Below are 10,785 nucleotides of genomic sequence, written 5' to 3' on the forward strand. Positions count from 1 at the left end.
GTATTTAAAGTATTGAATATTGCAAAGAGATAAAATAACTGGAACTGGGAGCTTTAGAAAAGTGAAGGAACTGATTGATAGATATAAATGGAATGTGTGTGAACAATAACAATACATGCAATATAACGTTCATGAGGAGTCATGAGGTTTAAGGGAAGCCATGAATTGAGCAATTTATGTAATGTTGGACTGAATGACAGCTGTATAAAGTAGAAATGTAATATATAATATATGTGAGTAAAAAAAGTGTTAGTATGGCTTGTTTTGTTTTCTATTAATGTATGTGTGCCTATGTCTTAAAAGATAATTTAATAAAGGTTTAAAAACATTTCTTTCCAGGATATTGTTATATATTTAATGTCAAACGAGGAGATAGACAAAGTGGAGACATTTTCTTACTTTACAAAAAACACATAACAATTAATAGTTTTTCCCAAGCAAACACTGCAACTGACCATGAGCCCAAATGGATATGGCTATGAATTCCTGCCAGAAAAAGTAAGCACTTTATATCATTGCAACCTCCCTCACTCATATACTGTCTCAAAAAAATTCAGTCACTCAGTGCTTCAAGGGTGGAACATCCACCAATTTCACTAACTACCGTCCAATAGCCATACTTTCCCCCTTAAGCTAAAATCCTTGAAAAATGCATCCACTCACCAACTACTTGATTACCTAACAAAAAAATAATCTCCTAGCCTCATCTCAGCATGGGTTTATACCCAAACACAGCACTACTGCCGCACTTGTCAGCTTTACCAATTCAATCAATCAAATCCAAAATTCTGGACAACTTGCATCCTCCATCTTTCTTGGTATGTCAAAAGCTTTCAACACCATTTTACATCAGAAACTGCTAAGTGAGCTAGCCTCCTTAAACCTTTCCCTCACAGCCCTTCACTGGTTCAGAAACTATCTGCCTGGCAGACAACAAACAGTAAAATGGCAAGATGAACTCTCCCCTTTTCTACTCATCTCTATTGGTGTTCCCCAAGGATACATACTTGGTCCTCTACTATTTATCATTTTCACAAATAAACTCGACTTGGCTTCTAGTCATGCAAACATAGTCCAATATGCAGATGACTCCTCACCTTTATGCTCTGCATGCTCTTTCTCTGAAATCCTTCAAATTACTCATAAAGCCTTCCTTGATACAGAAAATTTCCTCTCTGACTGCCTGTTTTATTTTATTTTCCTTGTGTTCCACAAATGTTCTAACTTAACGTTTACCATGGGTAAAGAAGAGGCTCAACACTTCAGTTACTTTCAATGCTTTACTTAGTCAGATATCAAAATTCATACTATTATACAATACAATACAATAAAAGAAAAAGAAAGAACATCACCAGTTAAACTATGAAACTTCATTCGAGTCTTTTAATGGCTGGGAAATCCCGGAACAGTCAGACCAAAGATTAGTTCATCTGGAAGCATAAGTCCTACGCAGTGCATCCATCCGTAGGTAAGATTTCAGTCTGCTGTCTGGAAAACCCCCTTCTTTTATACAGTCAGGACAGTAGTGTAAACAACTGTACATGACTTTAGTCATGCATGCCTTAAGCTGATGTGGCATAGTGACTGGGTGATGGCCAGACAACCAGACACCATGCACATTCCAAACTTAATACAACATTCTGTTCCCATAACACCGTGACATCTGTTACTGCATAGACATTTTCTGTTCCCATAACACTCTGACATCTGTTTCTGTATAGACATGTGAAATTGCACACATTAGCACCCTAACATCTGTTACTGGATAAACAGACACCATGCACAGCACATTCAAAACTTAATACATGATTCTGTTCCCACAACCTTTTAACACCCTGACAACTGTTACTGCATAGACATGTAAGATTGCACACATAGCTGTTCTAACTAATTCATAACTGGACTGTATTCATGACTGGATTCAATGAAGCTATCCTTCAAGCATAACTCTCACCAGACATGTCACATTTGTATCACACTGCCAACTTATCTTGAACCCCAATAAAACTAAACTCATGCTCTTCACTGACAAAACATATCACTCTCTACATCCTACCATCATCATCCACTCCACCAACAACACTAAAATTGAACCTGTAACCTCCAAAATCATTGGTGTTGCTATCGATAACAATCTCAGATTTGATAAACACATAGCTACTACCATCAAAAAGGTACACATTAAACTAGGGTCACTCTATAGGGTCAAACCTTTCCTCACTAATCCCACCAAAAAATCCATAGCCAACATGCTTACTCTCCTCCCTGATGTATGCCTCACCTATACTCACTAATCTTAGGAAAACAGACCTAAATAAGATGGAATCTTGCTATAACAAAATAGCAACACTTGGCATTGGCCTCCCCTACAGATCACACTGTTGTAATGCACTACACCAACTAAAATGGCTGGAACTTCCAAACCAACTAACATCCACCCTAGCAATTGCACAGCCCTAAAAGACCTGATTCACCTCTATAGTACCAATACATCCCTAAGAACAACCAACAAACTACTTCCAGAAGTACTTAAATCCAACAATTACCACGGTAACTCTCTCAGATCAAACAAGATATCCAAAATCTGGAATTCCATACCCCTAAACAATCATCAACACTAACAATGCATTAAAGTTTAAAACACCTCTGAAAGAACACCTTACAAATAAATGGTTATGCTCTTGCATCAGCCCTGGATGAGCAATCCCTTCCCTACTACGTCTTTTTTTTCATCAAACATTCTGTCTAATTCCTTCTCCAAAATTTCCCCCTCTTGCTTTCTCCTTTCATCCCCAAACTGAAACATACCTTTCCCTCCTATCCTCTCTCACTGTCTCCATTTTCAAACTAACCCAAAGTTTTAATTTAATTTATTCTTTAGTACTTCTGTCAGTCTATAACCAATCTGCTCTGACAATTATATTTCCCAACAATGCTTCTGCAGTATTACTTTCACCCACTTTTTTTCAGTTTGCTACCTCTGACCTATTAATTTCACTCCTCTGCTGTACCTCTCTAAGCTCACGTCATCCACTTTGTCACCCACTTTGTCTCAGTCTTGCAATCTTTCTTTTCCCTCAGCACAATTTCCCTGTCACATCTACTATCAGTGCTACTACTGTTGTTAACTAATATTTACCTTATTAACCACTTGCTAGACCCTAATTGGTTGGCTTATGTTTTTTTCACTCCAAATATAATCCTGAACTATTTTACCTACATATCTAAAAATCTTATTATAGTTATTCAATATATTAACTCCTACAGTTATTTGCTATTTTGATATGTTTCAAATGCAGTTATACAAGTTGCATTTTTTCACTGTTACCTTTTGTTTTTCTTCTTTTTCTTAATGTTGTTTAAACATTTTTTTGTATATATTATTGTACTCTATTACTAGTAAGTTTTTTTAGGCTAAGGTTATGTTTACTCATTCTATATTATTTTATTTTTTGACATTTTTTATTGTTTGTCATGTTAATTGTTGGAGCTTTTCTCCCTGGGCCTCTACTGAAAATGGGCTAATTATTCTCAGCCCAGTGGACAATCCCAGTAAACAAATAAAAATAAAAATAAATAAATAAATAAATTTGAATGTGGGTATTAATGCCATTTCAATGAATATGAGCTTCAGTGGTAGAGAAGTTTACTGCTCATGCCAAGTCTGTTTTCATTGTGAGACTGTATTGTTTAGCAAATGGTTATCAGTGTTTGTGTTATTTTATTTCAATATTTGTAATCATTGTAGAAGTAAATAAAAAAACAGTATATACAGTGATAGGTTTGAACAGTGCTTATGGTAACTGGGGAGGAATAGCCAAGTAATGGAACACTAGAATGGCTGAGCAGGGGGCAGCTGTGGGGAATGCAGGACATTATATCATTTTTACTCCTTAGCCTAATTAACCTGTTATACCACTGATTACATTTAAGTACAAACCTTGCAAATATACTGCGAGTAGAGAATATAAAATATCCTTCATCTCAAAGGCATGTTTTAATTTTCCTACCTTTCATTTCCTAGATTACTTCATTATTATTATTTCTGTCTGTATTTTATACATATGCAGAATGTCATAAAGGGTGGATCTCTTGTGATTTATGGCCAACAGTTTCACAAATTGCAAAAATCATGGAACTTTTATTCACTTTGTAAACTAGTTAAGTACACTGTGTGTGTAATCAGAGAGGGAAAGGAGAGAGGACATCAGCACACGCCTTCAAAAAGAGCACAAATGAATAATTATATTAACTCAAAGATAATGCAGGTAAATTTTAAGATTATTGTCCACTATTATCCATAATAATTTGCTGTGAGAAGTGACTTCAGTTGTTGTATTAAGACATAATATTTTATTTATTTATTTTTTTCATGAAAGAGGATTTGGAGAAAAAAGTTTTTTTTTTTTTTTGGGGGGGGGGGGGTTGACCCAAATGCAATGTATTAGTACCGCCACCTTTTTGTTTACAAAAAAGCACTGAGAATGCTAAACAGAAAATAAGGGATTATCTCGATAATATGCATGAGTTTATAAAGATTGCTATTAAGCAACTGTTTTTTGATAATATTGTAACTCTAGAGCACAAAAACTTGTAGCACAATGACTCGGGCAAAAGAAAGTAGAAAGGGCAGTCACCAAGCTTAGGGAGCCTGTAACAAGGATAATAACAAGGGATCCTGTAGAAGTCTTATAAATATTTCAGAAATTCTATGAAAGTCTGCACACAGCAGAATCAAGAAAAGCTACAAATGAAAATGTGTATGAAAGAATTAAATGTGACAGGGTGAGCGGTACAGGAGGCTCAGTTACTAACAGAATAGGAGGAGATGGGATAAAATCAGTTATGTATAATCAATCTACAGGAAAGGTTCCCAGGAATAGATGGTATTCCTGTGGAAGTCTGGAAGCTAGGAGGGAAAAAACTGATAAAGATCTGGAAGGTTTTGTTTAACAATATTTTAAGAGGAGGAGAAGTACCAACATCTTGGAAGAAAGCAGTGGTAGCTGTAATCATTAAGAGAGTAAAGATCCATCAGATCCAGCTTTATACAGGCCCATTTCAATACTAAACCATGATTATAAAGTTTTTATGTCTATAATGGCTAAAAGAATGGCAAAAGTAATGCCAAAATTGATAGATATGGATCAGTGTGATTTTGTGGAGAGGAGGCAAACATCTGACAACATTAACAGAACACTGATGATCCAGAGGGAAGCAGAATGTAAGAAAATACTGCTGTTGTTGGTGGGTGTTGATGCAGAGAAAGCATTTGACAGAGTAAGATGTAACATTATGAGCAGAGCAATGGAAGCATTTGCATTCCTTGATAAAATTACAAGGTTGATTAGGAGGATATATAAAGGATCAGAGGTGAAAATTAAAGTGGGTGGGGTCTTCTCTGATAATCTCTGCTTAAGCAAAGGGCCCATCCAGGGGTGTCCTCCCTCCCCTTTGTTATTTGTATTATATTTAGAACCACTGGCAAAGAAAATAAGGGTCTCAGAAATTCAAGGATATGATGCTATAAAAATATATACTCTAAAAATTGCATTTTATTCAGCTGCTTTTACTGTATTTGTGTTTCTTTCTACTTTATAACTTTATTTTGCTTTTGCTGCTTGTTCTTAAAAGCATTTAACTGCATTTATTCTGCTGCATTTATTACTACTTGTTAGTAGCCTGATTAAATTGTAACTATTATTCTAAGTCTCTTAGTTTTGATTTAAACACTTGGGCTACAGGCCAGTTTTACATTAAGAAGGTTTGTAGTCTACACTCTTGTGACAGGGGAGTTAGCTTACACCCTTCTAAGTTAGGAATTGCTGGTTGAATGCTTAGTGTATCTGTTATTCTAAAAGTGTCTTAGTTCTGGTTTAAGTGCTTGGGCTTCAGGTAAGTTATTTTACATTAAGAAGGTTTGTGGTCTAGACTTTTGTGGCATGGTCTAGACTCTTGTGGGAGGAGAGGATAGCCTCTGCCCTTCTGAGCTCAGAGTTGTTGGCTGAAGGCTTAATGTGCCTGCTTATTTGAACTGTTTTTTTTTTCTGAAATTGTTGCACTTTGTTTGCTGTAGCATAGACTAGATTTAGACCTGTTGAATCTAGTTCTGTTTGTATAACTTCAGCACTAAACCAGGCCATCTTTTGTTGGAGAGGGTTCCTCTGTACCCTAGTGGCAAGAGTGTGCAGTTAGAACTCATCTGATTGAAGTTTAGTGGAACAGGGTTCAGTTTTGAACTTTTTTATTGGTTAATTTGTTTAAAATAGTTTGCTCTCATTTGCTACATAAACACTGAGTTTTCACGGGTTTGTGCTTGTTTTAACAAAGCTCAGAGTTTGCCGAATAGCTACTGCTCTTCTGTATTTAAGTGGTCAGTCCAAGCCATCTACTGATCTCTGCAAATCTTAAGTATAATTTTTCACTGTATATCGTACTTTTGAACTGCATTTTTACCATATCGCTGCTTATTTGAACTGTTTTTTTTCTCCTGAAATTGTTGCCCTTTGTTTGCTGTAGCATAGACTAGTTTCAGATCTGTTGAATCTAGTTCTGTTTGTATAACTTGAGCACTAAACCAGGCCATCTTTTACAGGATCGACCTTTGGTGAACTGGTGCCCTAAGCAAAAGGTTTCCTCTGCGCCTCCCCAACGCCACCCTGTGCCCCCATCCTGCTTTACCTACACCATCCTGGTTACTGGAAAAATGCCCCTGCTAGACCAGTACCTTAGGTGGCCACCTAGTTGGCCTATGCGTAATACCGGCTATGATCTTTTGTTGGAGAGGGTTCACCTGCACCCTAGTAGCAGGAGTGTGTCATTAGAACTCATCTGATTAAAGGTTGCTGGAACAGATTTTTTATTGAATAATTTGTTTAAATCAGTTTGCTCTCATTTACTACATAAGCACAGTGTTTGAATGGGTTTGTGCTTGTTTTAGCAAATTTCCACAGAGTTTGGTGAGCAGCTACTGCTCTGCTGTATTTATCTGATCAATCCAAGGCATCTGCTGATCTCTATAAAACTTAAGTAGAATTTTTCACTGTATATTGCACTTTTGAACTGCATTTTTACCATATTACTGCGTATCTGAACTGCTTTTGATTTTCCTGAAATTGCTGCACTTTGTTTGCTGTAGCATAGACTAGATTCAGAATTGCTGAATCTAGTTCTGTTTGTATAACTTGAGCACTAAATCAGGCCATCTTTTGTTGGAGAGGACTCCCTGCTCCCTAGTGGCAGGAGTGTACAGTTAGAACTCATCTGATTGAAGGTTGCTGGAACAGGGCTCAATATGGAGCTTTTTTATTGGTTAATTTGTTTAAATCCATTTGCTCTCATTTGCTAGATAAGCAGTGTGTTTGCAATGGTATGCGCTTGCTTTAGCAAATTTCCATAGAGTTTGGTGACCAGCTACTGCCCTTCTCTATTTAACGCATCATTTCAAGCCATCTGCTGACCACTGCAAAACTTAAGTAGAATTTGTCACAGTATATTGCACTTTTCAACTGCATTTTTACCATATCACTGCTTATTTGAACTGTTTTATTTTTTCTGAAGGAGTGTAGAGTTAGAACTCATGTGATTGAGGGTTCCTGGAACAGGGCTCAGTTTTGAGTTTTTTATTGGTTAATTTGTTTAAATCAGTTTGCTCTCATTTGTTACATAAGCATCGGGTTTGTGCAGGTTTCTGCTTGTTTGTTCATCACGCACTGCTGAGCAGTGGTTGGCACCATAGGTGTTTATAGATGCAAACACCTCTCCCTGGTAATTTTCCCTGAGTACTCTGCTGCTGCTCTGTTGGTGAGTTCTTGCAACTGTTCCTCACTGACAGGTGATATATTCAGCAAAACTCTTGAGGTACCAACACAGATCCTACCCACTAGTCCATCATATTTTCTGTCCACTTCTCCTGTCCTCTACTTTACCTGGTCCTTCTTGTCCTGTCCCTGTTTTCTGACCACATAAACTTCGCTAGCATTATGGACTGACAATTTCCCACAGTTTCTCCTGCCAGTCTGGTCGACACAGGCATCCTGAGGCAATGTAGCAATTGCCTCATGTACACTGACAATCTAGTCCACACAAATTCATTATGTGAGAGATGCCTCTATATTAGGAACCTAGAATCCATGCTCTCTTGCTCACCAGTCAGTTTGTCTGCTACTAAGCAGGTTGTCAGCATGCACATCTCACCTCCTGCACCTACCAAACCAGCAGAACATAAACCCACATATGTGGAGGTCCTTACCAGAAGCTTACCTAAATATCAGAGACCTCACAAACACAAACACAAGGACGATTCGCATAATACATCCTCTGCAGAACATAGTACATGTAATATATGACACAGTAGTGTCTCACCAGTCAAGCCCCTAAGGCATAACACAAAAACAAACATCTTAGTCATAGGTGACTCATTTGTGAGACACACAGATGTCCCTCTGACCAGGCTGAATTAGGAAAAAGTCACAGTCAGCTGTCTGTCAGGTGGCAGGATGCACCACATCACACACTCACTCAAGTCTCTCAACAACAGGCACTATTATTACTCCGTCATAGTCCATTTTGGTATGAATGACTTGAGATGTACCTCAAGGCACTATATGAAGAGAGAGACATGACTGAGTTATGTGTCTCAGACAGCTATGTCCCTAGCATTAAGCAACATTTTACCTTCGCCTAGGATGATACCTCAGTACAAACAAAAAAATGATTGACTGCAACAACTGGTTTAGTTTCTGGTGTCATTCAAAGGGGATCCCCTCTCTGTCAGTCTTGGATGACATTGTCGACAAACATCAATGCTTTGCCAGAGATAGTCTTCATCTTTCACCCCTGGGATTCTGGTTACTGGCTAAGGCCCTTGCCACCCTTATAGTGCCTTTTTTAGGCAATGTCACAAGAACAAAATTCCCAACATAAAAATACCCTACAAAACAACATCAGGGTTATGCTGCTAAACACTAGGAGTCTAAACCAGAAACTGCACTCAGTAGAAGCAGTCCTCACCTTGGAAGATGATGACATTTCTTCAGTCACTGAGACCTGGTATAAGGCTGCGGAGATCACTCCAGCTATATCAGGTTACAATTTCTTCCACATGCTCAGACTGAAGGCATGAGAACTAAAGGAGGTGGTGTATCAATATTCATTAAAGATAAATACACTTCTAGACTAGTTAAACACCATGATTCCCTTGAATTACTTCAGGTGAAATTGACTGTAGGTAAGACCCCTCTTCAGGACATTGCCAGCTATATGACCCCCCTCCATGAATAAGGACATCCACTCAGCCTACTTGGAGCTACTTGAGTCAATCAAGATACAACCAAAGACCCCGGTTTTGGGTGATTTTAATAACCCATCAATTGACTGGGTAAATTATACATATTCTAACTCACTTGCCCAAAGGTTCCTGGACTTTGTTAACTCCAGTGTCTTGAACCAGCTGGTTGACACACACACAAGGGGCTCAAACATCCTGGATCTGGTGCTCACCAACATGGGAAACTGCTGCACCACCACCCCCAGTGTGTGGCCATCCCTGGTGAGATGTGACCACAAAGCAGTCTCACTATAACTAACTATAACACAAGACTCCCCCCTTATCAAGAACTAGACTAACAAACTTCTCCAAGGCCAATTATAACCCCTCACATGAATAGCTTCATAGCCCCTCCCCCTACTGATGGACCTCTATAATTGCATTGACTCTGCTGTACCTGATAGAACCAAAGCAAGGAAAAAAAAACCTGCCTGGTGGACAACTGACATTAATAGGTTATACAATAGGAGAAAGAAGTTGTTGTCTAAGATTAAGAAGGAACAGTCTGAGAACTGTCTGAGAACTGAAAGCACTCCATTCTCAACTTAAACAAGCAAATAAGACTCATAGTGAAGTCCTCCAAAGCTAACTACAAATCCAAATTAGCTTTCCTAACTAAGGATAACCATAAGGCGTTCTTTAGTTACACCTGTAACCTCAAAGGTAAGGCCCAGATTTGCGCTGAACTCATAGTTAATGGTATTACATATACAGAACCTGTGGATATAGCAAACCTGCTGGCTGACAGGTTCAGTGAAAACATCACTCCCCTGTCCCCACCACATATACCCGAAAGGATCCCTAACACCTGCACCCCACCTATTATCTCCAAGGAGCAAGTCTTAAATACCCTCTCCGAGGCCAAAAACACAGCCTCTATGGGACCAGACGACATCCTGGGCTGCATTCTACATGGGTTAAAACAGGAATTAGCATCATCACTGGGCATGCCTTTCAATCACAGCCTAAGCACTGGCTTCATCCCAGCAGAATGGAAAACAGCTACTGTCATCCCTTTGCACAAAAGGGGTGCATCCACAGGCCCTGGGAACTATAGCTCCATTAGCCTGACAAGCCTCATCCGCAAGGCCATGAAATGAATCATCATGGATGTTATTAACAAAGATATAAGAAATCTCCAAATGCTTGACCCCACCTAGATTGGCTTTATCGAGGGGAGATCATGCCTGTTAAACTTGGTGGACTTCTTTGAGACAGTCACCAAAGCCCTAGATGATTGTGCATATGGCCTACGTAGATTTAGACAAAGCCTTTGACACAATCTCTCATTCAGGCATCATTGATAAACTCAACCCATATATTTTCAGGGGTCTAGGACTAATGATTGCCTACATATTTCAATGAAACTGAAACAGGTGAGCACACTTTCGCGAAAGTACTTTTTCACCGAAAAAGCATTTTGCGAAACTGAGCTAAAAAAAGAAAAAACATGAGAA

This window comes from Protopterus annectens, chromosome 8.part1 (genome assembly GCF_019279795.1).
Source record: "Protopterus annectens isolate FY-2018-M chromosome 8.part1, PAN1.0, whole genome shotgun sequence".
NCBI lineage: Eukaryota > Metazoa > Chordata > Ceratodontiformes > Protopteridae > Protopterus > Protopterus annectens.